Source organism: Callospermophilus lateralis, chromosome 15 (genome assembly GCF_048772815.1).
Source record: "Callospermophilus lateralis isolate mCalLat2 chromosome 15, mCalLat2.hap1, whole genome shotgun sequence".
Taxonomy (NCBI): Eukaryota; Metazoa; Chordata; class Mammalia; order Rodentia; family Sciuridae; genus Callospermophilus; species Callospermophilus lateralis.
The window spans coordinates 77,219,053-77,245,547 of NC_135319.1; the positions used below are offsets into that span (position 1 = coordinate 77,219,053).

A 26,495-nucleotide genomic window follows, 5' to 3' on the forward strand; every position below is an offset into this window, starting at 1 on the left:
TCAAGTCGTTTGTTCTCCTTTGCCCTGAGGGAGCAGAGAAGCAGCTGGAGAATGACAAGGAGGGGCTGCCTGGGAACCAGCAACCCAGGAGCCAAGACCACCCCTCCCTGCTGCTTGTTCTGGCTCTCCACACCGCCAAACGCCCAGCGTCATCATGGCTGCCCTCTACTTCCCTGTGTGCATCTCCCAGCTCTCCTGAGAACTCCTGAGTAGGAGCACCTGCTCCCTCCCCACCCCCGGCCCAGAAAAGGGCCATCCTGAAGGAAGGATGAGAATGTGTCCTGGTGCAGTTCATGACAGAGAGAGGCCAGGATGAGGGAGAAGGCAGAGGAAAAAGAAAGAGCCTTTATACATGTAGAGAGATGAGGTCAAACCAATAGACTTCTGTCCCCTCTGCCTGAGCACTTCAGAGTCAGGTAAAGGGACACAGAGGAAGTGTGGACCTTGTGATTCCCAGGCTTGTGTTGGCTGTTGCTGTGTGTGGAAGATTGCACTGGACTGTCCAGGGGAAGCTGAGAGCCCATTGGTGCAGGGAGAGTGGAAGCGTCCTATAAGTCTTGGTCTATGTGAGAGCAAAGGTGACTGCTGTCAGACATTCTGTGTTCAACTATTTGAGGGAACTGCATAGACCTTACTGAAGGAAGAAGATCCTACAGTTCTAAGAGTCTCCAGAGAGATCGAAGAGTTCTCCTGCACCACTAGGCAGACACTTATTCGTTCTGCCACACTCTTCGACAGCTCCATAGGAATTCAATTTGGGCAGCAGTTGGCCTGGCCTTACCTTGACTGGAACGGTGCTTCTCTTTTGCAGATTGTACGGCCTATTGCCAGCAAGGCATCTGCAGTGCTCTGAGCAACATGGATCCATAGAGCTGCCATAAAGTCAATCATTGCCTAATTAGTGCCTTGTCAGTGGATTGTCAGTGGGGTGGAGCTGCTTTGAAGAGGGAACCATACGACTTGAAATATTTGAGCCCCAGTAACCACAATAAACAAAGCACAAATACTGTCTAAAGTAGAGACACTTGGCCTGGGAGCCCTAACCAGCCAGGCATTGATGGGACACTATTGGATGCTGCTCAAACTTTAGCACGTTCATCTTAGAAGCCAAAGGAAGACCTAGCTCAGTATACAAATTGGCAAGAGCCATGGATAGAGGTTCAATGGGCTCCTCAGACTCCCTAGGGTGAGCTGGGACATATTTCCAAAACTGCTGCTAGAACCAGGTTTAGAGACTAAATAAACAGACACCTTCCAAACTTTTTCTGAAAACCTTTCTTTACCATCAAAGAGAAAGGTTTTAATCTGCATTTGAGACTTGATTTATTAACTTAGACAATCAGAGGGGAAAATATTTGCACATGTACATGCATGTGTGTAAATATGTGTGTTTTTATATTGTGGAAAATCTATAAATTCAAAACAATGTTAACCTAAACTCTTTGACAATAAAATCACTAAGTAATTCTTTTTTTTTCATATCTCAACTGATAAGTGGCATGCATGTGTCTATTAACAGTCAATGCAATAAAATTACTATCTAGCAAAAGAATCCTTTGTTCCCTGGAATTCCCCATCATTAATTTCTTCTGCACCACTAAGAACATACGTAAGGTATCAGCAAAATCTCACCCATAGACCATATCTGGCCCACCATTTGTGTTTGCAAATGAAATTTTAATGAAACTTGGCTATGCTCATTTGCTCACATATTTGTACTACTACTTTTGAGATCCAATAGCAGAATTAAATATTTTGAGCCTGTAAAGTGAAAAACATTTACTGTCTGGCCCTGTTCATCAAAAGTTTTCCAACTCCTACTCTTCATTTAAATGACTTTATTATATGTCCATCTAAAATGGTAAGACTTGGAGGGGTGCCATGTGTGTCTACATAGCTCCAGTGAGAGCACAGTAACAAAACTCTGTTTATACAGCTCACCATCAGTGTTGTTTAAGTGGATAATGACCTTCTCCTCCTGATGGAAAATAGGAGACAAAATGCAAATGAGTCTTCTAAAAATACCCTCTGGTTAATGATAGGGGATGGGAGGGGTAGCCATATTGTGTTCACAGAGTGCTATACATGATACCCACGCAAAGTGCTACTTTTCATTCTGGATGCCGTGTTCAAACAGACAGTATCTGGTCATGGTGATTCCCACCATGCCAGCCACCACATCATCTGCAGGGGGGACTGCCAATGGGCTGGACCCCTGAGTGTATATCAGGTCAACAAGAACAATCACAAACATCCATTAAGTGCCCTCCGGCACAGAGCTTGGCAATACCTCTTAGAGTTTACAAGGGGGAAACCACAGAACTCACAAATTTCTGCCCACACTGTTCATGTACTAGAGATGTCAATAAAACCTGCACCTTACAAACACAGGAGTAATTAATTCTGATTGGAGATTGAGTTTCACTTAGTTGAGACTTGAAAGATAAGGACAAGGATGTTAGCTATATAATTTCAGGGTCCCAACACAAAATAAAAACATGGGACCCTTTGTTCAAAAAGTATGAAGAATTTTCAGAGATAGAGGAATATTAAACCTAGTAGGGACCACATGCCCATGAGTTTGACCCAAATGGAACACACATCAAAAAAGGGCACTTGATACAGACACAAGGAGAAAAAGCTAGCCTGGGGTTCCTGTCCTGGTTTTTGTTCTCTTTATGTTTGACTCAACTTCTTGGAGTCACTGTGTGCCTGTATTCTTACCAAGCAACCTAGCTGAGCAGAAACACACATACAAAAACAAGTCAATCTATTGTTTCCCCTGAAGTTGTTACCATTTGTTTTAGTCAGACTTTTCACTGCTGAGGCTAAAAGATCTGAACAGAACAATCATAGAGGATGAAAAGTTTATTTGAGGGCTCACAGTTTCAGAGGTCTCCATCCATAGACAGCAGATTCCCTTCCTCAGGATTTAAGGTAAAGCAGGACATCATGGTGGAAGAGTGGCAGAGGGAAGAAGCTCACATGATGATCAGGAAGCAGAGAGAGACTCCACTCTCCAGATACAAAATATACACCCAAAGCTACACCCCTCGTGACCCACCTCCTCCAGCCGCATCCCATCTGCCTTCAGTTACCACTCAATTAATGCCACCAGGGGATTAATTCACTGATTACGTTGAGGTTCTCATAACCCAATCATTTCTTCTCTGAACCTTCTTGCATTGTCTCACACATGAACTTTTGGGGGGACACCTCACATCCAACCATAACTCCATTCAATAACTGTGTTCCTAAAAGCCTTAGACCTCTGACTTGAGGCCAGAACTCCCTGCTGCCATACCTGGACCATAAGGCCACCTGCCATCAGTTCTGACTCCCTGTGTGGAGGCCAATCCAGGGCTTGAGCTTCTCCTCGGGCATGTGCCCACTCTGGCAGTGGAGGATGGCACTAAGGAAGGGAAGAGACATGGTGGCAAGCCCATCCATGTGTCGGGTTCCATTGCACATGGGAAGCCCACTAGCCACCATGAATGCGTCTCCAATGATTTCAACCTGAAAACAAAGTAACAAAGAGACTTTGCTTTTCACAAAGGAGGCAGTGGGGTTGCAGGTGGGGATAGGGTCAGAGGCCAAGTCCCTTGTCACCGGCCCCCGCCTTGGGGCGCCATGCCTTGGAACCTCACTCTTGCTGACTTCAGCCCCACCCAAGCACCAGCATTTCTTCCAGTTCCTCACCTTGCCTTGCTTTCTCCACAAAGCCTCCTTCCACTGAGCCCTCCTCACAGCCACTGCATCTGCCTCTGAAATGTGACAGAATTGGTGACCATATTTCCCCAACCTAAGACCAGAACTAGCTAGACAGGCAGCAGCGTATTGATGGATTAAGTCAGGTGTGTGTGTGTGCCACACCATATAAAATGTATTTATTTATACACATGTAGATCTTATGTCTCCCCCATCTGTTCTCTTCTCTCCCAATCCTCCTGATAAACCAGTCCTTCATTTGTAATAGAGTAATAAAGAAGCAGAAGCTTAAAGCTTCAACCCTTTCCAGATACAATTGTATTTAGCAGAATCCAAAGATGATGTGGGAAAGGTAGAATTTCAGGCATTAGCCCCAGCAGCAAAAACACCTCTGTCCTGTTGGCCTCCAAATTATACAAAAAAAAAAAAAAAAAAAGTCAACTTTGGACAAGTCCCACCTACTTCTAGGAAGCCTCTCCCCACCATGAGAGCATCCTGCAGAAATATAAAGTGGCTGTAACATTAGCCCCTGCAAAGCAAAATTGGGAAGATCACTTTAAGAGGAAAACTCCAGTGGATGCCTTCAGGGTGGTCTGGTTCTGTTGGCAGAGTGTGTGATGTGTCCTGGAAGGCTGTCCTGTCCATGCCAAAGCTACACCCCCCATGACCCACCTCCTCCAGCCACATCCCATCTGTCTTCAGTTACCACTCAATTAATGCCATCAGGGGATTAATTCACTGATTGTGTTGAGGTTCTCTTGTTGGGACTGTTCAGGGATAACCATGGAGGACCTATCATCTCAGGACAGTGTGGATATGACCACACTGTCCCCAAATCTTGCTGGTCCCAGGACCATGGACAAAGGCTCTGTCCTGGGATCATGGTCTTAGTAGATGTCCTTGCAGCTGCCCACCAAATATGTGTGACCACGAGCACACAGTACCGTCCCTGGAGCCACAATTGACCCATTCAAAAAGTTGGAAAATGCAGAAAGCAGCATCAGCAGCGCCACCTGGAGAAGCCAGATGGTGGCTGGATTTGCTGTCCTCCCCTCAGCTGCTTCCCACTTCAGGACATATTCAGATTTCGCCCTGAGTAGCACCAGGCAGGTAACTGTTGACGCTTCCCCTTTAGCTCCAATCTGATGGTCTGAACTTGGGAGTGATCTTCCCTCTGAATTGCTAAGGATCCTAACATCAGAAGTAACACTTTGGTCAAAAGACAGCCTCAAAAGGGGCGCAGGTCTGAGCCTCTGAATCCAGAGAAAAGAAATTCAGGAGGGAGGGGTGGAATTAGCCCGAAGAAGATCAATCCCTCTTTAGAAAAAGGGTCACCATGAGACCAAACCAAGGAAGTACACAGGGCACAACTGGGGATTCCTGACAAACGCACCGAGACTAATCAAACCCTTTGCAAAAGGACAAACAGGAATGAAATATTGAGCTTGGGCTGTGAATCGAGAGGATCTGCCAGTGGGAACGGAGCCTCCCTCCTGGCTAGCATGAGGCATGCCCATCCTCAGTCATGCACAGGACAACCAGCAACAGGAGCAGCTGAGGCTTCACAGCTAGGAGCAAGTTGTCTCACCTTGCACACATTGTAGGTTGTAATGATGCGATCAAACAAACTGTACAAGTCGTTGAAGAGCTTTAATTTTTTTGAGCAGGATCATCTTCAACTCACCTCCCACAAATCACTGCAAAGTTGTCCTCATAGGGCTTTTGGCTTCTGTGGGCTACATTTGTGGCTACCAAAATCTACTCTCTAGACTTCTTTTGACATCCATTTATTTCTCCACCTACGTTTTCTCTAGAGATCTATTTTAATTGATGATATAAATTGAGGGGAGACGTTGGGTAGTGGAGGTCACATAGATGCCTTTACACAAAGAGTTTTCTTGCCAAGGGCATCTCATTTTCCCCTACAGGTTATAGAGGGGACCTAGCTCTGCAAATGTGGCGCAAATGTAATCACTCACCAGTCCACCAGTAAAATCGAACAATCTCAAGTTGTTCACATTCAAATTCCAGCCCCCGCTCGGTAGTTCAAGATATACAAATGTAGAGAAATTTTAACAGCAAGTGCTTCTTCCAAACCTTTCCAGAACGCACAGGTGAAAACAGAAGGTGAAACAATGTTTGAATCTGAGGTCACCCATGCAGAGATCTGGAGGTACAAGCGCTGGACTTGTGGAACCAGTGCGCCATCTAGTGGTCACTCCCTTGTTGCTACATCTTCCACATAAAAGTCAAAGGTAGAATGTTTCCTCTGATACACCAAAGCTAATCCAATCCAAAAAAGGGGGAGATAAAAGAAGAAGAAGAAGAGACAAAAAGTGGAGGACACAAAAGGAAAGGTAGGAGGGATGGGTCAGGGAAAGATAGTGGAATGAATCTGACCTAACTTTCCTATGTGCGCATATGAATACACCAGTGAACCTCACCATCATGCACATCTAAAAGAACTCTATTCGTGATTCCTATGGATTCCAGAGAGTTTTGCCCCTATTTCCTTTAACCGGGTGTATCATTACATGCACGCAAAAATGTTTGATCTCTTTTAGAAGAAAATGACATCCTGTTCGGAAAATAACAAACGAAATAATCCCTCTGAGTGGGGCCTCCTGGTGCTGCTGCTGCTCCCTGAGTTTGACCAGACCCTCAGTGCTCCTGAGCGCCTGGGCAGTATTGTAGACAGGAGCTTCTCCACCTCCTCTTCTCTGCCATCAGCTGGCCGGTCCTCTCTTCCAGTCCTTCCTCCAGGGGTCAGCATACTCTTCCAGCCTGATCGTCATACTATCTGGTATGCCCACGTGGCTTTTAAAAAGTTCAGACGTTGCCATCTTCTTCCAAGAACCACAGGCACAGTGGAGCACAGCTCCCAGCTACACGTTCCAAGAAAACATTTCTCACCCTCAAGTTTTCCTACTTAACGGTTGCCAATGGACAATGGCCATGAGGCTACCGTGACAGGACAGAGCCTGTCCCTTCCAGCCTCATTCTTCATTTATCTGAGCCTCGGTTTACTCATCTGAAAAGAGAGGATAGTAAAAATAGCTCACAGGTCTCTTCTGAGAATTTAGGAAGTTTATGTGTATAAAGTGCCTAGAGGTGAGTCTGGCACCCAGTGGCCCTCCCCTAACTTTCCAGCATGCTCCATGCCAGGGTCATGGCCAACTGAAAACTGCAGATGTCAGGACGGGTCATTCCTTTTAGATTCCCCAACGTAAAAGGGCACATCTAGATCCTATAGGTTTTTGTTCTAGAAGGTTCTTCAGAGAAAGCGTAAATGAATCTAAACACTACTTATTTCAAATGACGAAACTTAAGACTCAGAAAATGGACTTGCCTTAACATCAGTACCATATTTTCTGAGTAGGCACATATCAATGGACCTGAGACACACCTTTATGTTATTTAGCTTCATTTAATTATCCACAAGTGTATGTGTGTGTATCACATTTTATACCATGAATATAAAATTTTTTTCATTCATCAATTTTAAATCATTTTAAGTAATGTTTAAAACTCAGAAGTTAAAAGGCAATTATGATCTGGGAAATGCAAAATAAGGGCCATTATGTTAAGAATGCATAGCTAAATGGCCAAATTAGGAGCAGACAATTGACCTCCAACCCAGGCTCCTTCTATCAGCTGCTCAAACTACCTCTAGCATAGTGACATTTTAATATATAAAAGTGATACAATTATCTGATGTGAAGGAAGCTACTATTGAGAAAATTATTTGAATTGCACGTATAACCTTACTGTAGGGTTGGGGGTGTAATTCATTGGTAGAGCACTTGCCTAGCATGTGCAAGGCCCTGGATTCAATCCCCAGCACCACCAAAATTAAAGATAAACAAACTACTTTTAAATTGGTGAAAAAATTTTATCCCATAATCCAATCTCAATTGATTAGGGGCAACCCTTGGAATGCTGATTTGAAAAGATTCTGAGGTCATGTCAAAACTCCCTGGGAAAGAGAGCCTTCATTGATTAGTGATGTCTAAAACCAACAGAGGGCAGTGGAATTATTCATGTCTGGCTCATTTTTATGAAATAAAGGGAGAATTCCTCATTCCACTCTTGTCAGCACCTATCACAGTGCTTTGTGTGTGTGAAGAAGGAGGAGAGAAGGAAGGGAGGGAGAGAGGGAGGGAGGAAGGGGGGAGGGGAAGGAAGGGGAGGGGAGGGACAAGGAATCCATCACAGCTATTGGTTTTAATCCTAACAGTAAACCAACTAGGAGAAAACACCTGTTGGCTTCTGCTACAGTTCTCTTGATGGAAGGGGAGCTGGGCCTTTTCTCTGGGACCATCCCAACATGCCCTCACCATGCCTGTGACCTTTTCATCACCCTTCTCCTCTGGCAGGGAAGGTCAATGCAGAACTGGTGCCATTGGGTCTTTGATTCATTGATGACTTCTGGAAATTGTGTGGGATTTAGATCACCTAATGCCTGAGCTTGGCCACCTAGTGCATTCCCTTTAAACAGGAGCTGTGCTCTTACATTTGCAAACTGAGTTTTAAATAAATAGAACAGAGAAGCATTCCTGAGAAATCTGGATATTTTAATAGAAATACTATAAATTCTCATGGAAAATAAAGAATTTTAATGAAAAACATATAGGTACCCCCCCTATATGTACCCCTGCAATTAACTGGTTTCTAAGTCAAGATTTTTTTAAGTAGAGCTTAAAAGTTCTTGAAGTGAATCAGACCTCTATATGATTTCAGGAATAAATAAGCATTTGGTGTTGGAAATTCCCAAAGTATGCTTTATGCAATTTTGCATTCAATGTGATATGTTATATAAAAACAATTTTAAGAACTAATAAATGTTACGGCCATGTTCCATCTCTCTACTCAATTTTGTAAACCTACTTTTTTTCACTTTCTCATTGGTGTCTATCAACATTTATTAAGCATGCCATTTGACCAAATTTTGAGAATAATGTATACATATTTGGTATAAAAATTACAGTACTTGCAACTACATAGATGGATATTAAATGTATGTTACTAAGCAAAAGAAGACAGTATTAAAACACTATATATTGTATTTTCTATTTATACACACTGAAAAGGCAAAATCATAGAGACAGAAAACAATCAGAGAGGTTGCCAAAAGTATGGGGCGGAGAGAGAGTTGAATAGGTGAAGTACAGGGCATATTTACGGGATGAAAAGGCTATTCTGTGTAATCCTACAACGGTAGATTTGATACTATGTATTTCCCAAAACCTATAGAACTTTACAACACACAATGTAGACCTTGAGGAATGCAAACTTTTAAAAATATTCACTAGAAAATTAGAAGATTTGGAGATGGACTTCAGACAGTGATAAAAGGATTCAATTGTATTATGATGTATGCTGTAAGATCACACTGAAAGTGGGGGTGGGGAAGGTATAGACCTCCATAACTTCTGATGTAGGATGATAAGACTAAAGTCAGGAATTATTCATAGTTGCTGCATCCTAATTTCCCACAATTAAACCACTGTACACACAACACACACACACACACACACACACACACACACACACACACACGCTGGGATTGAATGGATAGGTAACAGATGGCGGATGAGGTGAGCCAGGATTCTCACAATTGGAGACAGAGCTTACAGATAAGGGGGGCAGGTGCTAGAAAGAACCATGGTGGTTATTGATTAGTTTAGAGATGCCAGAATGAAATCACAGCTAGCTTAATTGCAGGTGTGCGTGTGCACTTGTGTGTATAATTTTAGATACATTTGTATATATACATGTTTCCTTGCACTGTCTAGTGACAGAGTCCGAAGCCACAACACTCCCCAGGGAGTGTTGGGCACACTAGTCTCAGGTCTTTCTAAAACTGTCCTCCAACAACAGAAACCAGGGCTCTTTGAAGAATCGGCTGCTCTTGTACAGTGGCAGGGGATACAGGAGAGGAGCCCTGTGTAGAAGCAGAGAGTAGGGATGTGCTCAGGAATTAGACAGAACCCACCACAGAGGCTCTGTGTGGAAGAGACACAGATGCCACCTGGAATGTGGATGGTCAAAGATGGAACAGTTTGGGCAACAAGGTGAGATTATAACCCAAGAATAAAATATCCATGAGTCCACTCTGATAGAAATAAATAATTGAGAAAATGGATAAACAGAGCAGAGAGAAGGATTCCAAATAATTTGGGTAGGTACTCTGCCTCCCGCCTCACCCTTCAGGTGTGGGCCACGGGGTAGCTTCCTTTCACAGAGGACAGTATGGCCCCGGGAGGTTAAGGACACTTAAGATATCCACAAGCACCACCTCAACCAGTGATCAAGGTCAACATCAACTGCCACAGCCATGTTCACAGCACGCCCTTGATGTGATACCATCAAAGTGACAATGTACCCCCACTGTCTTCCTCCCAACATACAGAACCCCAGTGAGAGAGCTGGGGGAAACTGGACAAATCCCAAAGGAGAGAGACATTCTACAAAATACCTGACTGGTACTCCTGAAAAAATGTCAAGGTCATCAGAAAAGGAAAGCCTGAGAAGTTTCCCCAGAGAGGCTTAAGAAGACTCAATGCAACAGGGTACCCTGGATGGGATGTTGGGACAGAGGATGAACATTAGGCAAAAACTGAGGAAATCCAAATAAAGAAAGACCATCTACTAATATAATAATAATAATAATAATAATAATAATAATAATAATAATAATATATATTTGTGTATATATATATTTGTATATATTTATACATATACATGTTACAAATATATATATATATATATATATATATGTATACATATACATATATATGTTACAAGATGGTATGTAAAGATGATTTTGCTTAAGTCTATATGTAAAGGCCTAAAAATATTCTGAAAAAATATATGGTGTAAAGTTGTATTCTGGGAAATTATGTTTTACTTTCTAATGAAGCATAACTCAAGGGACAATAATGGCATTGGTGACAGAAGACAGTACTCATCTTCTGTAGTCCTGAATTTAGCTCTAAGAAACGCCAGGAGAGTCGATAAAATGATAGAGGACTCTGAGAGCCAATCCATGCCATGCTCCTTGGAGGACATGAGCCTGTACCTAGTGACATGTGGCCAGATGTTTCCCACTATCATCTTCAACAGTCTAGTACTCATTTTGGTATCCTTTCTTTTCCTTTGGTAATGGACACTCAGGTGGGGTGGGGGTGCGAATACAGATCTCTGGGCCCACCCCCACATTTCTAGTGAAGCAGGTTAGGAGCAAGGCCTGGGAATGTGCAATTCTGACAAGTTCCCAGATGATGCCGATGGGTTGGTCCAAAAACCAGGAGGACCAAGGCCAATGCTTCAAAACTGTGACTCTCCTGGAAGCTTGATGGAAATGCACATTCTCAGGCCTCAGCCCAGACCTAACTTGTCAGAGACCCTGAGCAGGAGACTCAAGCACCCTGCGTTTGAGCAAGCCGCCAGGGGATTCTGACACCTACTAGAGTTTGAGAACCACTGTCCTGCTGTGCATGAAGGACTATATTTACTCAGTTCCTGGAGGCAGGTTTGTTTGTAGGGAGGTAGAGGAAGTTAGTAAAAGACCTGTGTTTTCCATGAATTAAGTACACTCTGTAATTTTTCTGGTTACAATACCGAGTATACACAGGGCCATGTGACTGGATCTCATTCAACACTGAGAGGATCACACTGAGCAGGAATGTACTGATTGTCCACAGAACTCTCCCATCCCACCCTCAGACCCCAGCTGCAAGATGGGATCTGGGCTTAAGGATCACATGTGGGCCCCGCCCACATTGGTTTATCAGAATTGTTCCAAAGTCAGATGCTCCTGGATCTTGAGTTACCTCCATTTCATTTAGTCTAGTCACAAATTAGAAACTCGAATCTGGCTTAAAAGCAACTGCATAGACTCATAGGGCCTCCTAACTTTAAGTCTTCAGGGAAAAGTTGTTTCAAAGATGAGACTTGAGATAAACCAATGGGGGTCAACTAGGCATAATTTCCAAGACAAGAAAAATGAAAAAAGAAAAAGAAAAGGAAAACAAGAGTGAAAGATGGGCTGGGTTTACTTAGAATCTCTCTCTCTCTCTCTCTCTCTCTCTCTCTCTCTCTCTCTCTCACACACACACACACACACACACACAGTGCATATGCTTACACACCTATCCCCTATCCAAGGCAGAGGGTACCCCTTTTTTTATTTTTTCATTTTTGCAATGGTGGAGGTGGAACCCAAGGCCTCTAGGCAAGTACTCTACCACTGAGTTGCACCCCCAGCCCAAGACAGGGGTTCTCAGCCTGCATTGCTACCTACTAGAATTATCTGGGCAACCTTTAAAACCTTGATTCCCAGGAAGCAATGACATTGAATCTCCAGGGCTGAGGTCCAGGCATCAGCATTTATTAAGAGGCAACACAGCAAAAAAGAAGCCTGAACACATCCTTTGTATATGGACATTGGAGCATCACTATCTCGAATTTTAAATATATTTATATCTTTCATTTTATAGGATATAAATATCCTACAGAAACATTCAGCCTCATGTGCAAAAATACAAGATTGGTTATTCCTGCAATTTGTAGAAGCCAAAAATGGGAAGCAATCAAAATGTGTTTCAGTGAAAAATGCATGAACATATCTCATGATGAAGACGTTTGTAGTTCTTAAGAAAGAATGAGGTCGATTTGTATATAGGAATATGAGGGAGGACTGTCCAGGCAGCAGAAACAACATGTGCCAAGGGCCTGGGGTGATAATGTGTCTGGCACTGTGGAGGCACATGAAGGGGGTTAGTAAGACTGAAAGGGGTGAGCCATGGAAGATGGAATTAGAAGGGAGTGGTAGGTTGAATGGTGGTCCTCAAAGAGACATGCCCAAGTCAGAATCTATCAATATCACCTTATTTGGGAAATGGTCTTTGTAGAAATAATTTAGAATCTGTGTTGAGATCATCTTGGACTATCCACAAGGGCCTAAATTCAATGACGGGTGTCCTTATGAGAGACAGAGGATAAGTTCACAGAGAAGGAGGCAATGTGAAGACAGAGGCAGGCCTTGGGACCATGTGGCCACAAGCCCAGGAATGCTAGGGCAGCCACCAGAAGCCAGAGTAGGCCAAGAACAGAACAGAATCGTCCTCAAAGCTCCTGCTGGGAGCTGAGCATGGCTGACACCTTGAATTTAGGCTTCTGGCCTCCAGAACTACAAGAGCATACGTTTTGTTATTTCAAGTTTCCAAGTTTATAGTAATCATCACGGCAGCCCTAGGGGACTAACACCAAAGGCCACCTAGGCCAGGTATTTAGAGACCTTTGATGGCTTCAGGCCATAGGAAGAATTTTGTCTGAACTTCCCAGGTGGGAAGCCAGAGAGGATTTTGAGTAGAAAAATGGCCCATTTTCCCATAGGATCCCCCAGCAGCTAGAACAAGCATATGATTGAGAGTAACTTGATATTTGTTTTAACCAATGTTTAATTCATTTTCTAATTAAAAGAATATAAATTTTTAAAATGAAAAAAGGAATAAATTACAAATTAATAAAACAATTAATTAAAAAAAAAAAAACATTCCAAAGCTAGCCCACACTCCCACAAGCCTCCCCGCAGATTCTCCCAACTTCCCCATCGGGTGCCTCATCAAGGTTGCCCTCATCGAGGGCACATGGTCCTGGTGGTGGATAAAGTCCCTCAGGAGAATGGCAAAGCTGTAGACATCTGCCCTTGGGGTGCCCGATGGGGAGCTCTGGGCAGCTCGGGGCTGTTCAGTGAGCTCTGCAAGGTCCTGGGTGTTGCGTGGAGAGAGAGCAGACTTGCAATACCAAAAGCCCCCCGGGGGTCCTTGGGGAAAGGACAGGGGAGCAGACAGCGTCCAGCCCCTGAGAAGGCAAACTAGACCATGTCTGAGTGGAAGAGCAAACAGGGTCCCTGGGATGCGCATGGAGAAATCAGCCAGGAAGGAGGCGCCCAGGCAGGTAAGTGGTAGCTGGTGTGGTTCCAGGGTGGTACCCTGGTGTGGCAGGTGGTCTCCACCTTCTTCTTCCTTCTCCAAATTGCCTACACTTGTAAAATCTCATGTACTGAGGGAACATCCACTTAACATAAATTAATTGTTTTAAGGTGAATGATTGGTGATGTTTAGTACCTTCACAATGTGTGCAGCCAACACCTCTTTTATTTTTTTCTTTTTGGTGATGCTGGGGATTGAACCCAGGGCCTTGTGCATGTGAGGCAAGCACTCTACCAACTGAGCTATATCCCCAGCCCCCAGCCTCTTTCTAATTCCAAAATATTTCCATCATCCAGAACAGAATGCCTTACATATCGATGCAGTCTCTTCTGGCCTCCTACCCCTGGTAACCATCATCTTCATTCTCTTTCTTTCTTTCTTTTTTCCTTCCTTCCTTCCTTCCTTCCTTCCTTCCTTCCTTCCTTCCTTCCTTCCTTCCTTCCCTCCCTCCCTCCCTCCCTCTCTCTCTCTTTCTTTCTTTCATTTTTTTGGTACCAGGGAATAAACCCAGTGGAGATTAACCACTGAGCCACATCCCCAGCCCTTTTTATATTTTATTAGAGACGAGGTCTCACTGAGTTGCTTAGGGCCTCACTAAGTTGCTGAGGCTGGCTCTGAACTCACAATCCTCCTGCCTCAGCCCCCCAAGTCTCTGGGATGACAGGCGTGGGCCTCCGTGCCCAGCTTCGTTCTGTTTCTATAGATTTATCTACTCTGGATATTTTACCTATCTTTTTATTTGCAGTAGGTCTATAGGCTTATATCATTATAGGTTATTGTCTTTAAAATAAAATATATTAGGGAGTGAGGAACCAGAAGTGGCTACCAGCAAGCAAAAATTCCCCCCTTATTTTCTATAAGATACCATCCTATCCTGTGGCACCGAAAGTTCTTCCCATTCTTACAGAAAAACTTCTGCAGGTAAGCTGTTCCAGCAGAGAGAGGGGCTGGCCTGAGGACATTGGGTTCAACGTGACCCAAGAGACAGGTGAGAATCGAGGGCATTCAATTAACTCTGGGCAAGTAGGGAGAGTCACTGAGCTCTGCTTGCTCCCATGGAATTGGAGGAGTGGGTCTTGCCTTGATATGCTCTTCAGAATCATCTGGGAACTTTGACAAAAGCCCAGATGCCATCTCCAGATAATCTGATTCGGTTGGTAAGGGGACCGGTCAGTCACTTAGAAGACAGAGAACTACTGAACTTGCCTGGCAGATCTGATGGTCTACACTGAGAGCACAGGAGAACACAGGAAGGGACAGAGAGGACTAAAGAGGGGCAAAGGCAGCTGCAGGTGGCCCAGCAGAACAGGACAGGAGCCTGTCTCCTACCTCAGACCTCACACCTCCAGCTCAGGCCACTGGTAGGACTGGTTTTCCCCCCTTGTTCTCCTTGGGTGAACGGAACAGGGATGATTCCATACCCTCAGCTCGAGAGGAAGGCAGCTATACTGCGTCAAGGAGCAAAGACAGGGCAAGAAGGCCCCGACCACTCAGTGGTACAGGACCTGCAGGGGCTACCCAAGGCCTCGGTGGTTTTCTTGCCATGTGTCCTGTATGTCCAACTGTCCTGCAGCTCACATGGCCCAAATCCTGACAGTTTCACTTGCACGTAGTCACATGCAAGTCACCAGGCAGCTGGAAGGTTCCAGGTTGCCGTGGGACCCCAGTGCACTCCTGTGGAGGAACAGCGTGCCCTGCAGGGCTGACCATGAGCACACAAGGCAGAGCAGGTGCCCATGGGCACTGATGAAAGCAGCAGAGGCAGACAGACAAACAGAAACACAGACAGACCTACCCAGGGCAGGGCAATGTACCCATCTCTGAGCTCCTCTGTTGACCAACCAGCTCAGCCCCTTGTCCTTGGAGTCGAGCTGGGGGAGACACCCAGGAGGAGAAAACTATTTCTGGCTCCTTGATGAGGAACCAAGAAGGAAGACTTGCTTAAAATAAATACAACCTTGTGGACAGGTCCTGGGTTCAAACCCCAGCTCCACCACTTAGCAGAAGGCAATTTATTTTATGCCCATAAGCCTTATTCTTCTTTGAAAAATAGAAGAGACCATGATACCTACCTCATAGCATGGCTGTGGAGATTAAATGCAATAGTACAAAAAGAAACACCAGACATGGTGCGTGATGCAAAGTAAGTACCCAAAATAAATTATGATAAAACGCTATATAAATGTGATAAAGAGCCAGGCACAGTGGTGCTTGCCTGTAATCCCAGCAGCTCAGGAGGCTGAGGCAGGAGGATCATGAGTTCAAAGCCAGCCTCAGCAAAAAAGAGGCGTTAAGCAACTCAGTGAGACCCTGTCTCTAAATAAAATACAAAAATAGGGCCGGGAATGTGGCACAGTGGTTGAGTGTCCCTGAGTTCAATCCCTGGTAACCCCACCCAAAATATGATATAAAGATTATTAATCATATAGAAATACTCTAAGAATTATTACCAACATATTACAAATTATACATTATCACACACACTCAAAGGTCCTGTTTGAGCACTTTTCAGAAAAAAGCAATAAAATGAAGAATACCGAAAAAATTCTTCTGTCATTCACCATGTTCTTAGTGTTTATATGCTATTATTATTATTATTTATGAAAAAAAAAAACACAAAAAGAACACTGGAGTCAGAAGACCTATGTCCAAGTCCCTTCAAGCAAGTCACTTCTCCTCACTGGCTCTTGATTTTCCCATCTGGGAGATGGGACTTCCCAGATGCTTAAAATTGGCCTGGGAGCTTGACAGAAATGCAGGATCCCAGGCCCCTCCCCAATGGGCTCAGACTGCATTCTAGTAAGAGCCCCAGGGGATTCATATGCACATGGCAGTCAGAAAAGATTGGTCCTGGCCTTGCATTCCCAAGCTTGGCTGCACATTAGAATCTTCTGGGGAGCTTAATGAAGAACAAATACACAACGCTTGGGTCCCAGACCCAAGATCAGACATTAGCTGCAAATTACAGATGTGGGGGAGAGAGTACCTGGGCTACAGACTTTTGCTGCAGAGGTGAGGCTTGGTGGCTGAGGAGACTCATTCAGGAAGAGAGGGGAACTGTGCAGGGGGCCTTCCCGTGAGCAGAGAGAGCCTCAAAGCAAGGTCTGGGGAAGAGGAGGAAAATCATTGTTTTAAGAGGACGGGCAGGAGAAGGGATCATTTTAGACAATGGAAACGATCACATTAGAAACATGATTGGAGAAACAGATGTCTGGATTCCTCCAGAGGTCCCAGACCTAGCTGCGGCAATATGAAGACCAAGGGGGACAGGGCCAATTGCCTTTCAGAAGCCCTGTAACAGCCAAGCAAGGGGGACTCTATTTTATCTTGTTTGGTTTTCCTTACCTTCTTTGATGGCTTCACTAAGTACGCATTGAAATAATCTTTACTCAACATTTCTAGCTCCGAGGACTTTTAGAAACTGATGTAAGAGCTGTGTGGACCTTTAATTGGAATCTCTGGATCATTCGTTTGCAGAGCACTGATGGGAGCTGGTAGAAAACCAACAGCCTGAGCATGCCCCAGGTTCAGGGTGAGCCTGGAGATTTTCACCCGCATCTATCTGGGTGGCCTGGGTCCTCTCACACCCACTTCCCCTAAGAAATATCAAAGCAAGAGTAAAAATGACAATGCCTCTCTCAAGGGACATATTGGGTTTGTGTTTTGTTTTGTTTTGTTTATACTGCTCAACTCTGCCAGGTACCAATCTAAGGTCCTCATTAAACTAACTCATGCAATCCTCCTAGTGATCCTAGGAGAGGAGGGGTATTGCCATCTTCCATGTGAGAAGATGGAAGAATGTAGAAATTCACCTGCCCAGTTCACCTACCTGGCAGTAATGAAGCTGGACTGGAAATCACACTGCAGGACCTGGGACCTCAACCAGCTTCCAGCTACCCGAAGCCTGTGAAGGTCAGAGTGGGGAGTGACAAGTGTTTCCTTTCAGATACACTTTCCCAGAGAAACTCTTACTATTATATGGTTTGTAATGCACAAATAAATAACAATAAATCTTACTTTGAGCACATTGTATCAGGCATTGCACAAGGCACGTTATACATATTATCACATTCATCCTTCTCTGAGACAGAGATGATCATTCTGCTTCACAGTGAGGAGCTCAGGATTTTAAATTGGTCAGGGAAAGACCTAGGACATAAACCCAGGTCAGATAACCTTCAAAGCCCAGGTGCTTCTAAATCACTAGGGTTTTCTGTGTCCTGAGTAGAGGAGGGTGGGTTAAGGCACACTCACTCTTCCAAAGTCACCTGAGAAGAGGGAGGGAGGTCATGCAGGGACTTGACTAGGCAGTCCTGGAGGGTGAGGCAAGGAGGAATGTGAGGGGGAGGTCCCCTGTGTAGCTCCCAGGAGCAGGGACTATTATTGCACCTTGGGCTCTTGGGCACCAGCTTGAACAGTGCTGACAAGCTGAGTCTGGGCCTACTTTAGCCTGAGCCCTGAGGCCAATATTGCATTGGAAATATGGGCTAATACACAAAGCAATAAATAAACACCCAGGAGAGTGGATACACCACCCACCTCACCCTGACCCAGCCTCCCAAATCAAGAGACCAAACCTTCGTGGTTTGTTTGTTTGGGGGAGGGAAAAGTGGAATCTTGTTTTGGCACTGCAGTTCAGCCACACCTGGAGGGGCCCGACTGAAGCTGCCTCTGAAATTTTCCCAGTGAGACTCCAACAGGCCTTAAGTTCCAAGCATGCAATCTCATGAGACCTGTGGCCTAACCAAAGCTCTCTGACTGCACAGAGACGTCTCCATTCAACAGGACTGTCCTTCACACACACAGTTTTTCTGCTTCTCTCCTGCCCTTGCCAGTGCCAGGCCCTGTCCAGGCAGGAGACTTTTCACATCCTGGAATATTAGCAGAGCCCATTCCACAGGGGCAAAAACAACATGCTTTGGGATGCTTGGCATCCTAGGAATGCTGTCCCTCCATAAGATGGCAGGCGTGTCTGTTTTTATTTTCTATCTTGATGGGACTGACTTCTAAGTGTATTGTCAGAGAACAAATAGAATAATGAGAGGACTCATGATTTATCTGATGGATTTCAGGCAGGCTGGGCAGGTCTCTCTCCTATCTGCCAGCTTTGTTTCTTACCCTACTGGAAACTTCTGGAAGGTTCACAGGGCTCCTACCTCTGGATTTTACTTCTGTGTCTTCTAGTACTTAGCAGAGAGGAAGTTAAGCAGGGAACAAAGACACATCCGGATAGACTGACTGCAGATTCCAAACTGACCAGTTTGACCAGGTGACCTCATTTTTTCCCCCTTGGAAATGGAATTAATATTAATATTTTTTAAATGAACTGATAATAGTTCATTGTTAATTATTAAGATCACAGTCCAATAGATACATAAATCATATGTGTTTTTAAAAAATTTAAACAGGAAAAATAAAATTTAATAATATCTTATATTTAATTTTAAATGTTTATTTCAACACATAATCAACATAAAAATATTAGTGATGTATCTTATATGCTTTTTTTTTTTAACCAAGTCTTCAAAATACAGTGTAAAATTTATACTTGTAGCATATCTCAATCTGCAGTAGCTACATTTCCAGGACTCATTACCATACGTATGACCTAGGACTGGTGGTTACCATATTTGGACAGTGCAGACACATAGGTTTGGTGGGAGACTTCCAAAAGAAAATGAACTTTTTTTAGTACTAGCTATGATAGTGAGGCTGAGGAAAAAGACAGGTAGCTGATTATCAAAGAAAAGGAAATAGATAACACTCCCCATCAGCTGGTTGCTAACAGCCTCTGGGGAGGGGAAGGATCCAACCTGTAGCTCCCTTCCTGAATTTTGGACACCGTGTAGGCAAGATAAGAGGAGGAGGGGACATGGGAAGAAAGGAAACCTGAAGTCTATAAAGAGGCATTTAAATCTATAAAGGGGCGTTAAATCTAAAAGGCTCCCTCCTTTCCGGAGCAGTGTCTCTCTCTCTCTCTCTCTCTGTCTCTCTCTCTCTCTCTCTGTCTCTCTCTCTCTCTCTCATCTCTTAAAAAAAAAATGTATTGTCTGTTCTGTCTCTTAAATAAAATGTATTTTTGCTCCTGTCTCAGCATTTCTCAAGTGTTTGATCCTCAATACCAGGGGAGTGGGAACCCACCTAATACTAATTTTCAAGACTGGTATCAAATGATACCTCTAACTGTTCATCCTTCCTTCCTTCCATTCATCCATACCTCCAACAACTAGTTTGTCCATCTGTCTATCTGTCCATCCATTCACCCACCCAGCCAATCAGCCAGAAAAACAATTAGGCAACATTAAGTGAAAAACTCTTAGGCATTAAGATCTGTACTAGACAATGGTCAGCCAAAATTAAATAAGATCCAGTCCCTCTTTTCACTTAAGAGTGTTCATAGCAAAGAGAAGTGCTTATAGCACAAAAGTTTTGACATGTGCAGGAATTTGATGTTTATCATGGCCCTTGAATCAGTGTTGTCTGTGTCCTCATAGAGAGGTCAGGATGGGCCCCTAAGGTCAAGTGGCCTTGTGTGCATATAAGGAAATCATGTCGGGACTCTAGTGCACCATGTGGGATTGCTCATAACTTGGGTTCTGTTGAAAGTGAAAGTGAAGTGCACTCAGCTTAGGACAGGAGGCTTCCTGCACCTTCCAGCCCCGGAATCTCCGGGACTCCCAGAGCTACTCCGACAGCTTCTTCATGACCTTCCCTTTTGTGGTCAGAAATTGATACCTTTAAAAAATAAAAATAAAAAATAAAAAAGATATGCCCTATGTCATTTTAATAGTTTGCCCTTTTTTTACCTTGAGCCAATAAAAAGATTCTAAAGTAAAACTACTTTGCCATGCTGTTTTAACCATGTGTATTATTTGTAAGTGTCAGGAGATAAAAGAATAAGTATTTTAATGTTCATATAACATAGATTTTTGCCTAGTTAAATTTATCCAGAAAATTGTTCTCAATGTGTAAACTGTAGTTGGGGGAATTTTAGTTTTTGTAGCATTTTGGTAATGATTTGGGATGGAAGCACTCTATATAAGCCCAAGTTGTATAGTTTTAAAACTTTAGTGTTATAATACCACGGTTCCATTAACCAACTTTGTGCATAGCAAAATGTTTCCAAGGATTTCCTGAAGAGGTGGTAAGAAAGCAGCCCTGTCATGGGCTGTGTGCTTTTTCAGTTGAAAATGTTGTGTGCTTATCAAGCTCATGGTCTTAGAAATGGCAATTAAGCTCTAAAAATGGTAAAAAGGTTTCTTGAGAATTCCTTGTTAACACTGGAGACTAGGAAGCAAGGCTGTCTGAGCAACAATTCCAGTGTTTAACCTCCTTGTGCCTTGTTCTCACAAATGTGAACCTTGGGCAGTAGTAGGTCCCTCTGACAGGACTAAAGGCTCAAATTAAGGCATAAATTGGATATTGCTTAGACCAATGCTTGCCACCATCCCACAAATGTTCACACACATATAATTTAATGACTAAATGGTGATTAATAATAACATGATTACACCATTTTCAAAGGAAGCCTGGTTTTAGGAAAGTTTAACTAAGGCTACCTTTATGTTACCTTATATGAAAAGAAATTTCCTTCCTGGCCTGTCACAAGTCCTAAATATATGTTCCATTTTAATCTGATCAGAATCACTACAGAGTTAAGAAGACGTGAAATATTTTAATCACAAATGGGAGTTGTCCAAAGGCATTAGGTTGAATGCACATAAAGTTGCATAAAAGATGTCTAAATGCTGCAAAAATGGACTGAAATATTTTGATGATATCAGAAGAAGAAAAGCCAAGCAGGGTGTGTTTAGGATGGAAATTTAGAAAAACAAGCCGAGTAAGGGTTAGATTGCAGCTTGTACGGGTCCTGGGGTGTCAGTATACCTAGTGGCTTTGGTCCTGGGCTCCATCTCTTGCTGCATGCAGGAAAGAGCCTTCCACATTCTTGGAGAAGGTGGACACAGCAGAGGGGCAACCTGGGGACACCTCAGTGGTTCAGCATCTTTCTCTCTTGCACATGTGACTGGGAATGTGATGCAGATGAAGCTCTGTGTTCTAGTGATATCATAGCAGTCTTCTTTGAAGAGTTTTAAAGAAGATACTACTCTTCTAAGAATAAACCCGAGCTACCTTCAGGAATCACTGGCCATCCCTGTATATCATGAGCATCCATTTTAAAAGACAGTGCCATGAGTCCCCTCATGATGGCTTAAACTCGACCTGTTTCCTAACACTTCTTAGACCACTCCTCATGGGACACCAGATTTTCTGTTGACTCACTTAAATATCATCTCCTTAAGCTTTAATTTTCATTCTTTAAAATACCAGTTACTCCAAGATACTATATGACTAAGTAAATTGGAAAATTCTTCTACGTGGACTCCTTGTCTTGGAGAATTACCATTTGCATCACTGTTTAGACTATCAGCATTTTCTAAACTCATCTGTCACCATGAAAAACCAATAAATATTTAGCATTAATGATGTTTGGAATAGTTGATACTTAAGTTCAGGATTGTTACATTGATGAAAACAGAGAATGTACATTGTTTCTAATGTGTAAAATGTAATAAGGGCTCAATAAAGGTAGAGTATCATTACAAAGATTAGCTAAAGGCCCTGCTTTATCCAAAGCAATGCACACAAAAGAAGGCTATGACTCATCTGCCAGCTGCTGCTGGGTGATGCTATGGGAGGGGAGATGGTTGTTTCATCCTTTTATTTTTATATGGTAAGACATTTGGGGCCATTGGACGAGGTGTTGTGAATCCAGGTGAGCACAGGGCTACTGGCCACAGCTGACAGCCTACAGGACACTCAGGCACCTCAGTTTCTGGTAGGGTGGGCAGGAGGTGCCACCTCTGACATTCAGTCCCAGGAGTCTACACCAACTGAACCAGGACACACCTCTGGTGCTCCTGGGTCACTCTGAGTTATTTGATGTCCTGCTGGAGAGGATGCAGGGTGTCATCAGAATCCATGGTACATTGCTTCCTACTCACCTCCTGATGCCAGTGGGTCTCAAGTCCCAAGATCTCTGTACTGTGACCCACGGTCCTGGTATCCACCCACCTTATTTTCTAAAAACCCCCTGATGAGGCTAAGGAAGAGTCTCTCACAGGAGTCCTTTAGCCTCAAACAACATGTCTCAAACAATCTGAATCCACAGGAAATCCTGACTCTGGGCCTTTCCAGCAAACTGTTGCACTCTGGGAAAAGCATGAGGCCAGTGGATGAGATCCTAAGGGGAAGGAGTGCTGTCGGGTAGATGGAGGTTGGGTGTGGGTCACTGCTCTCAGCATGCTTGCCCAGTTGTGGCCTGTTATTCTGTGCCCAACTGCTTTGGCCTGAAGAGAGCTTGGGTTCTGTTAACATTCAGAACATTAGGCAGTTTCCCTGCCACTGGTCCAGCCAGCACCAATGGGTCCTCTCTCAAAATTGGCTTAATCCATGAGAAACACTCAATTCAGGGAAGGAGGTAGAGTTTTCTTGCCACCGTGTTGCCAGCATATTCTGGGCATGATGGGGAGGCTGGAGATCTGATTTCTCACAAAAAGTGAATGACATACATTAATGAAAATGAGGCTCAAAGGATGATGAAATAAATTAAGACTGCCTTCCATAGAGTCTACACTTCAGTTTGTAACACATAGGGGTGAGGGGTTTTAAACATGACTGTAAAACTCTTTTACATGATTCCCATCAAGATGTGAGGTTTGTGTCTCCTGCCTGGAAACCTGGATAGACTGTCATGTACTTCAAACAGTGAAATAGGTTGGAGGTGATAATAGGTGACCACCAGGGCTGTTATGACTGTCAGGCAAGGAGGCCTCTGCCTTGCCCACTGGAACCCGTACGGGGGAGCCACAAGCTATCAAGTTTTATGCTCAGCTATCCTGAGGCTGAACCACGTTTGTGGGGAGCACAGCTGCATGGACAGGACTCATACATGCACTCTGACAGTCCTGCTGAGCTCAGTGTGTAAGTCATCTCATCCCTATGCCAGACAGGTGAATGAGACTCCCAGTGACTCTAGTTCCAAGCTGTCAAGTCCCTCTCACATTTTTGAGTCTTCCTACATGAGATGCCAGAGAATATGAAGCAGAGGTGTACCTGTATCACTGCCCTCCCAAGCTCTGCCCTAATTTCTGACCCAACAGAACTTATAACTCAATTGATATTTTTCACTACTAAGTTTTGAGGCAGTTTGTTATTTAGCAATAGTACCCAAAACAGATTTTGATGGTAGTGGAAAACCCTCCCACTCCCATAGTGGAAAAGCTAATGTCCTTGAGAGAAAAAAACAAGTATGCTAAGTAATTGTTTTTTCCCCAAGGTTTAAGGCTTAGCTTTGTAACATAAGGGGGCAGGTTTTATGCAGAATGCATTTGCTGTTTGGTTCTCTGCACAAACCAAACACAAGTGAGACAATGTGCATATTTGTTTTTCTATTAAGATTAAAACAGTATTCCAAAGACAGGATTAAAGTAGATGAAATAAGCAGAACTATTTAGACACAAATGTTTCAGTGTGTGATAAGGTATTTTTATGCTGTCAAACAACAGAAATATCCAGTTACAATTTATTATATGTATCAGGCACTGCTCTAGACACTTTACATCCTCCCAGCCAGCCTGCCATGCACCTGAGGCAGGGGCAAAAGACTGATAGTGGACTATCAAGGAAAAGGAAATGAGCAGAGAGCACTTCCCCATCACTAGGTTGCTAACGCCTCCAAAGGAGGGGAAGGATTGCACCAGCAATCACCTCTGAATGGCTCTTTTCCTGCCTTTTGGGCATGTAGGCTTGAGAAGGAAACTTAAAATCTATAAAGGGGCAAGACACCCCCATTCCCAAGGGCACCAGCTCTGAGTGCCCTTCTCTCTGGAGAAGTTTCTGTCTCTGGAGATCCATGCTGGTCCCTTGGTTCAGTGAGGCTTGTGTCCCCATGAGATCAGGGCAGAACCCTTGGTTTGGTGTGGCTTCTGTTCTAAGGAGATCAGGGTGGGGCCCTTGGTTCAGCTTGCCTTACGAGAAGAGCACAAACTTTGATTCAATGTGACTCGATTCATTATTTATCTTCCCTCCTATTTAGTTGATGATTGCAGTGAAACATTTTAATTCCTTTACCTCCCATTTTGGGTATGCTTGACAAGCAATTCTTTGCGGTTCCCATGGGGGATTCCACTGCACATGAAAAAGATGCTGCTCTGGTGTGAACCCATAGCAACATGACATCACTACTGTACAGATGCGGCTACAGTACTTCTCCAACCCCCGCCCCTGTTACTGATGTTAGTGTTATGTATGGTATTTATTCAATACAATAGAATAAAATTGGGGTGTTTTGATATATTATTCTTACATCATATAGAAAACAAAATTAGCCTTAGATTTTATGATTGTCATGAATTTGCTTTATCAGAGAACTTTCTGTCTTCATCAGGATCTGAGTTCCTACCTAATGTCCTTCAGTGTAACCTGAGGGACTCCCCTCACACAGGGCACATCTAGTGGGGACAATCTCCTTGGGCTCTTGTTTATTGCGTGCTGTGATTTGAAGGTGTGTTTCACTCCAAAATTCCTGTTGACAGTTCAGCCTCAATGTAACAGTCTCGAGGGCTGCTTAGTCCAGGAAACTCCAACCCCAGGGATGAGATGTGCAACTTAAGAGAGCTTCTCCAGCACATGCAAGGACCTGGTTCAGTTCCCAGCACTTCACACACACACACCTTTGTCAACATGGGTACAATGATGTATGGCTGTGTTTTAGCTTTTTTTTTTTTTTTTTTTTTTTTGTCTCTGTGACCAAAACACCCAACAAGAACAACTTGGAAGAGGAAAAGATTCTCTGGGGGCTAACAGTTACAGAAGACTCAGTTCTTAGATGGCTGACTCCATGGCTCTGCCCTAGGACAGGTAATCCCTCATGGGGAAAGGGCCCTGTGGATGAAAGCTACCAGGTTCAGGGCAGCAATGAAGCAGAAACTTTGAGCATAGATACGATGAGGTCTTTCAAAGCTACGAAGATATTACAGATTTTTCAGACTCAAAATGAAGACCACCGAGCATCCTACAAATTTTAATTTATAAACAAGTAAACATGGGCCCCCATAACCCACTAAAGCCAAAAACCTTCCAGAGTCCTTATTCCCATTACGAAAGTGGGAAAGGTCCTGGAGACCCAAATGTGATGACCACTGAGGTTAGGCCCAGGTGTGCCTGGGTTATTTCTGGTTCTGACCTTACAAGGAGACATTGCGAGGGAATTTCAAACTGCAGGTACATACCAGAGTGGCTACAGCTGGGGTTTTTTTTTCTGTAAGTACAGGAAGCTTTTGGTGGTGACCTGTCAGTCTCCCAGATAGTACCTTTGGTGGTGGTTGGTGGCTGGTGGTTGTGGTCTTTGGATATTGGGGTTTTTTACTTGTTTTTTTCCCTTTTATTATTTTGCTTTTGTTTTCTGTTTTTTGTTTGTTTTTGTTTTTATTATTTTTTTTTTAGCTAGCATCCTTGTTCTGATTCAGGATGAGCAATCAGAGTAGTGAGAATAGTGTAGCGCGGCAGGGGCAGAGCTCCTGCTGTCTGTCTTCACAGATAGTTTATAGTCCTGTAGGACATTGGGGCAGGGGGCTTCACCCGGGTGAAACTTGCCTTCCTTCTGCTCACCAGGACAGAGGTTGTGGTAAAGGTCTTGGCAAAAGTAGCCTCGAGCTCCCTGTTCCTCTCTGAACCGGAAATGATGGCAGACTTGGACCACCCAAATGTGATCCAGCTCTTTCCCAT

At 43.8% G+C, this 26,495-nt stretch overlaps 1 non-coding gene and 1 pseudogene across 1 annotated transcript; both read right to left on the reverse strand.

Annotated features, from left to right (window-relative positions):
- Positions 1-26,495, reverse strand: LOC143381093 (guanylate cyclase 2G-like; annotated as a pseudogene).
- Positions 13,886-13,958, reverse strand: Trnav-cac (transfer RNA valine (anticodon CAC)). Its single transcript has one exon. It is a non-coding gene; the product is annotated as a tRNA-Val (tRNA).